The sequence below is a fragment of the Camelus ferus genome, chromosome 15, assembly GCF_009834535.1.
Source record: "Camelus ferus isolate YT-003-E chromosome 15, BCGSAC_Cfer_1.0, whole genome shotgun sequence".
Classification (NCBI taxonomy): domain Eukaryota; kingdom Metazoa; phylum Chordata; class Mammalia; order Artiodactyla; family Camelidae; genus Camelus; species Camelus ferus.
This window is the reverse complement of record NC_045710.1, coordinates 537,434-549,008: the sequence shown is the minus strand read 5'-3', so window position 1 is coordinate 549,008 and position 11,575 is coordinate 537,434. Positions and strand designations below refer to the sequence as shown.

The 11,575-nt window shown below is 50.7% G+C and overlaps 1 long non-coding RNA gene across 1 annotated transcript; it reads right to left on the bottom strand.

Annotated features, from left to right (window-relative positions):
- Positions 1 to 2,357: 2,357 nt before the first annotated feature.
- On the bottom strand, positions 2,358 to 11,243 carry LOC116668856. The gene is made up of 3 exons (XR_004326056.1): positions 11,057 to 11,243; positions 2,797 to 2,968; positions 2,358 to 2,488 (listed from the first exon to the last, which is right to left on the bottom strand). It is a non-coding gene; the product is annotated as an uncharacterized LOC116668856 (long non-coding RNA).
- Positions 11,244 to 11,575: the final 332 nt, after the last annotated feature.

Sequence of the window (11,575 nt, the reverse complement as noted above, 5' to 3'; positions counted from 1 at the left end):
TACACCCTCCCCAAAGCTATTCTTAAATTTTGATGCAGTTTGATTTTCCAATTTGTTCTTTATATTTTTGTCTCCTTTGTCCTCTTTAAGAAATCTTTGCCCATTCTAAGGTTGCCAGTGTGCCCTCCAGCATTTCCTTCTAGAAGCTGTATATTTTTTGCTTGTATTTGGTGTATGAACGATAATGTGTTTTATGTATAGTGAGAGGCAGGGACAGAGGCTGTTTTTCCCACGTTTATTCTATGTTGTTCCAGCGCCATTTAAAAAAAACACCTTTCTCCACGTAATTTCTCTAGAATTTTTGTCAACAACAGACTGACCACCTACGTAGGCGCCTGCTTCTGAGTGGTCTGCTCCTCGCACCGGTGGGACTGCTGATGGGGGCCAGTCCCAGGCTGTCTCGTTAACGCGCCTGCAGGGTACGCCTTGGATAAGGAGTGACAGGGCTTCTTCATGAGAAGGACCTGGGCTATGCCAGGTCCTTAACATTTCCATCTAAATCATCTAAATTTTAGAATTAACTTACAAGTTTTTAGAGAAGCAGCCTGTTGGTATTTTGATTGAAGTGATGTTGGATTCATCTGTGGGTATTTGAATTCTTAACAAATTAGAATCTCTGCATTATGAAAGCAGAGCTTCTCTCCATTTACTTAGGTCTGCTTTAATTTCACTGCACAATTCTTGCTCATTTTTATGAAGTATAACTCCACGTATTTTATATTCCTTCTTGATTCTACTGTGAATAAAGTTTTATTTTATTTTCTGCTTGATCAATGCTAGTATACAATTAATTTTTATATTTATTTTCTGTCTTATGGCCTTGATAAGTTCACTTTTCTTCCTAGTAGTTATCTGTAAATTTCTTAGAGCTTTCTGGATGAATGATTGTAACATATGTAAATTTTAAAGTTTTATTTTTTCTTTTCCAATCTGTATGCATATTTCTCTCTTTTTCTTGCTTGAATGCACTGGCCAAGTGCTGCGCACGGGAACAGAGTTAAATGGGGATCGGAAAGAGCACCCCATCTTGTTTCTGGTTTTAGGGGAAAAACCTTCACTGTCCCACCATTCACTGATCTGCAGTTTTTTCACAGGTGCCTTTTATCAGTTTGAGGAAATTTCTCTTTACTCTTTGTTTGCATTTGCTATCATAAATGAGTGTTTAATCTTGTCAAATATTTTTCTGCATTAATTGAAATTATCATATGATTTTTCCCCCTTATTTTGTTAACATGTTGGTAAATTGATGGTTTTTCAAATATTAAATCAATCTTGCTTTCCTGGGATATATCTCACTTGGTAATGTCATAGTATCACTTTATTTTCCAATATTTTGTTAGATATTTTTAGGGTTACGTTCATGAGGAATACTTGTGTATATAAACATATATACATTTTATGCCTTTCTCGTGTTTTGGTATCAGGGTGGCATGGCCCCAGAGAGCATGTGGGGATGTGGTCCTTCATCTCCTGCTGTCTGGTGAGAGTGCAAGTTTGTCTGACTTACTGAGTCAGCATGTAGGTGGGGGCTATAACATCCCTGTGAGATATTAATGGTGTTAAAAACCAGAATACATGGAATATCTGTACAGCAGACTCTTGGACAGCGAGGAGGTTAATCCGAGTAACGTATAGTTGGCCCTCCACATTCATGGTTCCTCCAATGCTGAGGATTCGGTCAACAGCGGATTGTACGGTACTGTGGTATTTATTGTCGAAAACTATCCAGGTGTAAGTGGACCCACACAGCTCAAACCCACATGGTTCAAGGGTCCACTCTATATTTACATACGGTTATCCCGAGGTTGCTCTAGCAGAGAATGAAAATGTCCCAGAGAAAGAACGGGACCCATTAAAAGCATTGTTGGTCATTAACTCACAAACGTCTTAAATACAACAAGTTTGTGTACATGTCTATGGGCACACAACCCTCAGTATGTGCCACTGATGAAAAAACAGCTGAATCAGAACATGAACAGAGACTGTGCCACGACCCGTGGGGGGCGCCAAACCGCAGTCACTAGACCGTGGTCACATGTCATCAACACTGGCAGGAGTTCCCACGCTCTTACTGATTGTGGTATGGAAAAAGACTTTGCACATAAATATTTTAACATTTTATATATAAATTAAAAAGAAATGAAAATTTCAACTCAGTAACACTGTGGAGCCCCAGAATCATTTTCTAATATAAACTTCAAGATCCCTAAGAAATCACCCAGGGGACTAGATTATTAGGTACTGCGTTGGCTAAACTCTTATTTGTTTCCATGTCCTCACAGCCTCAAAACACAACGTTTTATTTATGGGAACTCTTAAACTTGGAAAACTGAACAAAAACAAACAGATATGGCTTGCCTTTTCAGTCATGAGAGGCCCAATGAGTTCGCTGGACCTTCTGCAACCACATCAGGGCAGGCATGGCAAAGACAGGAGACACGAGCCACCGGCCACTCCTCTTCTGAGCCATGAAACTGTTGTCTTGGGCCTGAGATAGAGAGAGTTCCAGGTTCAGCAGGAGGCAACCCAAGGGTGGAGAGAATAAGATTTCTGCCTTCTCATCCTGTATCTATAAACCATGAAACCTGTGGCATCTGGAAACTAGACTCATGCATTACAGGATGGATGGGGGAGTCCGTCCGGGGCCGGGGCCTACAGGTTATCTTTGCCGGCCGCTTGGCTCTGGGAAGAGCTATGTCTCCATCCGTCTTCTGCCCGTGACGGCTGTTGGGCATGACCAGGGAATTCCAGGACACGAGCCAGAGTTAGAAGCCAGAGGTCTGTTTTCACACTTACCTTTGTGGATTCCGGTTATCCGTGTGCCCTGGGAGGTCTGGAGACCCGCGCACCTGCACTGAAGCCGTCACAGCCTCCTCAGGCAGGTGGAACAAGTTACACCCTCCTAGTGCCATGCTGAGAACTGAGGGCCACGCTGCCCACCTTGGGGGTGTGAAGACCCACAGTTAGCCTGCAAAGACCAGAGAGAAAAAAGCATAACTTAGAGCAGGCGCGCTCCCTGAGAGGCGCTCCTCCAGCTAAGCCGTTCTGCCCTCTTAGCCGCGATGCCCACCTTCCCAGAAACCCTTCTCCGTCCTCCGTTTCCTTTTAAGGCTTTGGGAATGACAGTTGATACAACAGACAAGTGGGGGCTGTGGGAAATGCAGAGGCTAGAAACAAAAACTCTATCCTTCATGCAAATCTCCACAAATTTTTGAAAGAAACTGGCTTTTCAAACTGGCACTGCACTCCTCACTCAAGCTGCAGAAACAGCCTCCTGTTTCAGCATGAAGCCACACCAGAGGCTCTGAACTGCAGGCCACATTCTGCTCCTCCCCCAGAAAATTCTGCGAATCCCTAGGACTCAAAAGGTTCCAAAGGAATAGACTGGAGGACTTCAAGGTCCCCAGCTGCTCTGCGGGCTTCTAGTCACAGTGCCGTGGCTTGTGCCCAACCCGGGCCGCCTAAGCACAGGCTCGGCACCCGGTCCAGGCGGAGGTTGGATTCTCCTTCCCTCAAACGACGCAGGGCGGCTCCGTGGCCGATGAAGGACACTGCCCCTCAGGACCTCCCACAAGCACCGAGGACAGTTGTGGAAAAGAGCCCAAGAATTCTCACCGAAATCCGTGGGACCCCACTTGGGAATCTCCTTGGCTCTGGGAGCTGCGGAAGGAAAAGGCCCCCAGCGGCCGGCGGTGGGATGGTGAGGGCCCAGGAGAGGCCAGCACACAGCCCCAGGAGCCCGTAGACGTGAGCAGTGACTGGTGGGGGATGGGGGCTCCCCACAGCAGACCTGCTGCCTTCCCAGGGCTGATGACCCTGCAACACGGGCCCCGAGGCAGCCCCCAGCCTGCAGGGTGCAGCTGCACCCTGCTTCCCAAAGCAGCGTGTGTTTCTTCCTCTGTGCTTCGTGGGGCCTCAAGACCAAACCTCAGATTCGAAACTCCCCTCCTCCCAAAGCAGTCAGCCCCAGAGCAGGCAGGTCACCTGCAGGCTGCGTGGGCCCAGCCAGCCCTCTGAGATGGTGGCCAAACGCCAGTCACATCACTCTCCGCAGTGCTGTCCGGCCTCCCCCTGCAGGTGCTGGAGGACAACACTGTCCCCTTTACGGGGCAGCTTTTACCTAAAATGTTACCATTTCAGATCCAAAATAAATATATTCAAACACCTAAAATTGAAAGTGTTTTAGATGCTCAATATATATATATTTTAATTTGTTACTATTGGGGGCTGACTAGATTTATTTATCTATTTTCTCTTAGTGGGGCACCAGGGACTGAGCCAGGGCCCCGTGCCCGCTGCGCCTGCTCTTTGCTGCTGACTGCACCCTCCTCCCCAGGTGCTCAGTGTGTTTTTAAGTTTCTCTCATGGCAGTTACTGCCCTGCCTGGGAAGCGTGCCCTCAAGTCATGTTGGAAAAGAGGAGAAACAGCCCTGACTGTCACCCACCCGCCAGACCTGTGTCCACACAAAATGTGCTGCCTTGGGTGTCAGCCGTCTTACAGACGAGAGACCTGGGGACTGAACTCACCCGAGGGCACACAGCCTGACCCCACCCTGCCAGCCCGCCCCCTCTTCTGCCCCCAGGGGACGGGGACGTCCCTCCTCGCCCCTCTGGCCTGGACACAGAAGCCCCTCCGCGGCTGGGCAGACGCCCTGGGACCCTCACACTGGCCTTGTCTCCCGGGCTGGGACCGACGCCCACCTGCACCTCACAAGGCTGCACGCCCAACCCCGGGCACAGACACTGCTCGCGATGCCTGTCAGCGGCTCAGGTGGGACACTCCGGCCCTGCCTCTGTGGTCTCCCGCTCAGGGCGGTCCGGGCCCACGCTCAGAGGGGAGGCACCTTCCTTTGTGGAAGGTGTGGGCATCTGCATGGACTCCTTGAATGGAACTCTTAACTTGTCTGTTTGAATATTGTATAGAAATATAGGAAAACGTCCTACCGGAGTGCCTTCGACACCCCGGACACTCCCTCCCGAGAGCTCTAGCCACAGGTGACCCAGGGCTCGGGCTCTCGAAGCTGTGCCTGGGGCTGGCCTCCCCGGGACACGGTGCGCCCAGAGCTGGCAGGGCGAGGCCCGGCTGTGTCCACGAAGGCTCGCGGGCCCGTCCAGACTCCCCTCCTGCCCTTGGCTTCAGCCCTGCTCTGCCAGGCGGGGATTTCCTGACTGACCGCTCAGCAGAAGGGCTTCTCTCCAAGACAGGGCATTGTCCACAATGACTGGATCCCATCATCTGCTTCTTCCTAAAAGCGGAGCTGTATTCACTTGTCAGTCCTGCCTGAACCGCACGGGAAGGAAAGGGGGGAAGCTGGCAGATTCTGACATTTCAGACACAGCAGTTTTCACACCAGACTCACTTTGAAAAAGGTGTGTCCAGAAATAGCCCCACATGCTCAGCATCTACCAGTTGGAACCTGTAATAGGCAGATGGATCCAGACTTCAGCTGCAGACGGGGCCGGCCGGCGAAGCGCAGGCACCACGGCCAAGGCCACCCCCACCCCGTGAAACCTCACCTGGAGAGACAGCGGAGGGAGCGCACATCACGGAGCAAAGTCAGGGGGCGTGCACATCCTGGAAGCAGGTGTGCAGACCCTCGAGGGTGCTGGACAGTCACGTCTGAGCAGAGAAACTGTAAACGGATGGGATCATCTTCCGCTTCTATTTTACATAATCGCCAACAGAAAGGAGACAGAGCCACCCAAGGTTGTGGAAATTAGCTGGTAGTCCTAATACTCAGGGGTCTGTAAACTCTTTTTCCTTTCTTCTATTTAAAACAATAGACTTTTTTAAAAGCCCCTGGCATGGAATTGCAAAGGTACAAGGCTGCGTGGTAAGGTCACCCCAGGGACGGGGGCCAGTCCTGCACCTCCTGCCCAGTCTCTGCTGATTCTTAGCTCCAAGGGGCGAGCCTGCTCCTCTGCCCCTGGGAACAGCACAAATCAGGGTCTCCCACCTACACTCTGCTTCTCAAAATGTCAAACGCTCCCCTCTCTGAGGCTCGGAGCACGACCGAGACCGCCTGCCTTTGATTAAAAGTCGGCCCATTGCTCGGTGCCCTTGGAGAACAGCCCGGGTCCAATCTAACTTGACATCTGACTCGAATCACCCTTCTGTGACTCGCACGTGCTGTGTTGACTGCACATGTCCAAAAGCCCCAGGAGCGCGAAGAGCCTGAATTGCTGCAGGTCAAGCCCGGCGACGCCGTGTCAGGGCAGGGCGGGGCTGGCCCCTCTCCAGCCTCACTGCAAACACAGGGCGGCGTGTTTACATCTCAGTGCTTTTCCTGTCACTTGCTAAGCCACCATGGGGGAGATGAAAAATTCGAGTCCTGGTGGTGCAGGAGTAGTTTGGCCAGACGCCGAGAGTGGCCAGTGGACAGCCATGCAAAGCTGATGGTGGAATTTTGCCTTTATTTGGTGCCAGAGGAAGAGAGAAAATGAGCAAGTGGGACGAATGGAAGCCAAGAATATCTTCTCGATGAAAAACCCTAATTTCTTTTTGCATTTTGCCTCTGGGGGGCCAGGGGAGCTCTCCTTACAGTTTGGTGCCAATGAAAGAAAACTCCCACTAGTCCTGGTCCACGTGCACAGACCACCCAACAGATGTCCTGTGTCAGGAGCAGGATGCTTGTGTGGCGTTAAACAAGGACATATAAGGTGGAGGGCACACGGACCCTTTGCTCAGGCCATGTCACTGGGGATGATTTACAGCCGGGCGGCAGAGTGAGTGGCCGTGCCCTACGGTTAGGCTGTAACTGGCTGCTTGTTAGAAGGCGGGTGGAGGGGGGTCGGCGTGTTTGCTTCTGCCCCTTGAGACGGGCTCCTTTTCTCGGCTGATGTCACATTCTACAGGTATCTGGTGGTGGTTCTATTGTGAGAACAATAAAAAATTAGGGTTCTTAATCTATTTTTTCTTACATCATCATTACTACAGCCATGACTTAGATTTTAAATTTGCGTGTTACTAATCCTGAAAGTTCACCTCTTATAAAACAAAGCTGGTATGTTGCAAGGCAATAGGAAATTTGAATTTTAGAGGATAAGAAGCCAAATTTTTTTTTCTCAAAGATAGGATTAACTTTTTGCCAAAATGACAGAGACAAGCTCCCCTGAAGCCAACAAGGGCTTAGGTACCGATCTGATGCAATCTGCTGTCACCCCTGACTCATCAAACATTCCATGTCACTCTTCTCACTAAGAGCGCGGTGACAGGGGCACGCAGAGGAGCTGTTGTGACCTGGCACGTGGGACTCTGATGAGGCTCCTCTGGAGTCACAGACCCTGCTCAGCAGCCGGGGTCGTGGCTGCTGCCCCCCGATGTTCCGCAGACCCCGGGCGCCCGCCAGGCAGGAACGAGGCCCAGCAACCTCACAGCTGCAACACCTCTCGGGCTCCGCCCATCACAGAGCCCCCTACAAGATCCCTGCCCCCAGCGGGGCTGACAGTGACAGGCCCTGACTTTCATTCCATCTCAGTAATGTGTTAATTAAACTAAAGCCTCGAACTCGGTTCTCTTGTGTGGGTTGACAGCTCTGACTTTACAACAGAAAGCAATTTAGTTGAAAAGTGAAAAACACAATTTACTGGGGGAATGGTGAGTCATGAAACTAGATCATCGAATCTGTACAGAGCATGAGTGGTCCCAAGAGTCTGCCTGATTTCGTCTTCTCATTGCACATTTGAGGGCACAGAGGCCGAAGTCCAGGGTCACAAGTTAATGAGCTGCAGCTGGAACCAGAAGCCTGTCCTGAGTGTGGACTCGGCAGCCAGTGCAGGTCGCTCCCTCTGCTGCCCGGAGTTCCATCTCCAACGAGCCTGACTTGGCTCGGCCAGACAAGCTCACTGTTCACTGTTCAGGGACTGAAAGTAAATGTTCTGCCCATCATTTCAGCCAGGCTGACTGCGGTGGGTGGTTTGAGAACACCCAGTTCCCTTGGCCAACATCGATTTAAGTTTTCCATGACACTCACGGACCAGGGTTGGGGGTAAAAGAATCACTACAGGGTACCTGCCCTTCCCACTCGATAAATACCTGCTCAGCGATGATTCAGAAGCCCACCTGAGCTCCACATCAAAGCCCGGCTGTGAGTCGGCTGAGAGGTGTCCACCTGTCCAGCGTCAGTGCAGGAGGCACTGGCTGCTGTGTGACGTATATTCTAAATGTGGAACTCGGGGCACACAGAACCTGCCTGAGACGCACTTGCTGGTGGTCCTAACCAAAGAGACGCTTCCTCTAGGAATATTAACTGCTATTTTGACTAATTAGGCCTTTCTGAGTATTTTTCTGTGATAACCACTATAGCTCTTCAGATGTCAAATAGCTGTTAGTTTTAGGGCAGAGCTTTCAGTATTGCGCATGCAAGTGGTTTTGATTGGAAAATAACTAAGAGCCTAAAAATGTCCGTTCTTGGTCATTAAGCTGAGTAGAGGCGTTGATTCGCTCATTCAGAAATATTTATGGAGTATCTGCTGTGTCTCAAACATTCCCCTTAATGTGGGAACAAGACAGATGTGTTCTTGCTCTTAACAGGCTCACAGTCTCGGACAACCAGAAGCTCCTCTGACGGGACACAGTCACTGTCTGCCCCACCTGCGGGCACTCCACGAGGACACAGGTGTGCACTGCTGACTAGGGTTGCAGATAACTGGATGCTCTGAGGGTTTGGACCCACACCCGCAGCCCAGAGGGCCGCTCCCCACATCAGAGACAGTGGCTGAAGGAAGCGAAGCCTCTTCTTTCTCAGGAAGGAGAACCGCAGAGGCCCTGCCTTCTGCCCTGTGTGGACCACACCGTCAGTAGCTACTTGGTGCAGAAACTTACAAGGTTCACTGTTGAAGGCACCGGGTGACCTTGGCTTTATGTGCAAATAAATTATCATTTTTCTTTTTTCTCCTCCTTCCAATTCAAAGATATTCTTTTCATAAAGCCCAAGGGGAAAAATCAAGTAAATGTTAAACAAACGCATTTAAGAATAAAAGCTAAAGACTGAAACCAAGCAACATCTCGGCAGACTCAGGTAAGCAACGCTGGGGGTGGCAGCAGCCTCCGGTGTCGGGGCGAGGCCGTGGGAGAACTGGGTGCCCCGGGCTGGGCCCTCAGCAGTGGGTGGCCTGCTCCAGGTAGGGTTGGGCCTGGGGCTTCGGGGGAGTCCTCAATGTGTTTCCAATTTGGGGAACAGAAATGCACCATAAAAGCTGTTCATACACAGCCTGTCCTCCCCATGCAGCTGACCATGTCTCCAAACACCCTTTCCAGTGGGCGGTGGTGGTTTCAAGAGAGTCAAGAGACAGACAGGTTTGACCCTGGCTCCAGACCAGTGAAGCAGCAGCCGGAGGCTCGTCCCTGAACCTGGCGACAGAGGAGGGAGGGCTCAGCCCCAGCTCCTGTCCGGACGCGCAGAGAACAGAGTGCGTCTGTCCTCCTCCAAGTCTGGGCCTCCAGCACCAGGCTGCAATCTCTCTGTTTGCTTTGGACTCACTTCAGTGGAGGGTTGTTGCGCATTTCTGACCTGCACCAAACGCTGCTTTCAGACCGTCCTGGGATGAGGAAATGCTGAGAAGCCAACTGGGGGCCAAGCCCTTAAGCAGAACGTAGCCTGAAAGTGCACTGCCCCCTCACGGCCTCCCTCTTCCGTCTGAGTGGAACTCCAGATGTTTCACGAGCACAAAAGGTCTGTGTTGTCCTCTGGTCAAGTGGGGATGCCATCCCCCACAAGTGCAAACAGCACCTACAAAGCGCCCCCGCCCACCAGCCCCGGCAGCGAGAACGTGGGCCCCCTGTGCAATCTTCTTTGTGTAGAACCAAGCTCGCTTAAGATACAGTTGTAAATTCAAGTGCAGACCTGCACCGCCTCACCTCCAGCCTCTTCCTCGACACGTGTATCTTGTACCTTTCTTACTCAGTACTTCTAAATGCCCAATTTCTCGTCAGACTCCCAGGATTAAACTCCAGGTCTGCCACTTACTCCTTCGTGAGATGTGGAGGGGGCGTCATGAAGGCTCTGAGACTGACTTTCTGTGTCGGGAAGTGGGACAGTCTCAGTGCACACTCCCGAGGCGAGGGGAGGCCCAGGCCCCGCCGCAAACTGAGCACCCGCCCTCCCCGCTCTGCCTGCCGGCTGTATTGTTCTCCACGGCGTTTCACCGTCTGACACACTGTGGGTTTATTATTTGTTATTTGTTATTATTTGTTTATCACCATTCCCTTCTCACTGGAATGTAAGTTCCATGAGAACAGGGTTTTTCTCTATGCACTTCTGTATTTCTGGCCCTGAGAACACTGCTTGACACATGATGGGGACAAATGTTTGTTGAATGAATGTGTGTTTCTAGCTCACTACATGTAGGACACAGCCCCTAAGGGTTAGCAGCCGTGGTGCGAGCCATGGGAGGTCAGCAGCAGAGGGTCTGCTCCCTTGTTTACAACCAGGAGCAAACAGTATTGTTTTTACATGAAACAGTCAATGTGTATTTATAGATCAGCTTCTCCAAAGAACACTGAAGCATATTTTGCAAAACGTACTCTAAGCACCAGCATCAGATCAGTTGAGGGAGCTTTAAAGCAGATTATATTCTGTGTGTGTGTGTGTGTGTGTACATGCATATATATACATATATGCAGGGGAGACCCAGGGCCCTATTGCAAACTGCACCTGCCCTACCCTGTACACACACGGAGAGCCATATACCTGTACACATACGTTCACTACATACATACACGTGGGTGTGGACGTGGTTTCCTCACTGAATCTGAATTCACTGCTGATAAGAACAGTATCTTGCTCTCTTTCATGGCATTCATAGTTGACACAGGAATCACCTGGCATCTTGTTCAAGGAACAAAGAGCTCTGGGACCCCTGCAGACACCTGGGTGCAGCAGTCCTGGGCACATCCAGCAACCTGCCTTTTGAACCCCCCCCCCCCATCTGATGCTGGTGGTTACACAGCACGTTCTGCAAAGTATGCTGCAATGTTCTGTGCAGAAGCCACTCTGTAAATACTTGTTAACTGTTTTCCCTAAAAAGAAAGAAGTCATTCTTTGTTCCTACTTACAAACAAGGAGTCGAAGGTAGATCGTTTAAGCAGAAAAGTAACTCTTTGAAAGCTGTAAGGTGGTGAATTATCTCCAAGAGCCAGACTGTCAACTTTCAGGGGCTGCTCTGAAAGGTGCTTCTGCCGCATGGCGTCTGGGAGGCTGGCTGGTGCCAGAGGTTTCTCCCCTGCCCTTGCAGGTGGCCACCTGGTCTGACTGGGGCTGAAGCCACACACCTGCAGTCTGCACCTGGGACACACCAGACAGGGGAGGGCATTCAAGATGCCTCACAAGCATGAGGGTAAAGTCCACGGCAAGAGCTGAAACCACACCCAGTGAAACTCTCCTCCCTTCCCAGAGACCATGAAGCACTGCCTACGACTGAAATGCATCAGAATGGTCACTGCGATCACTGCTTCCTTGTCAGGGGTGCAGTCCCCATGTTCATGGTCGGAAATGCGTTAGTCCAGAGACAGACACCAGCCATAAACTTAAATGTGCATTGGGGTGATCTCCTGAAGCAATCAGCCCCGTAAGTC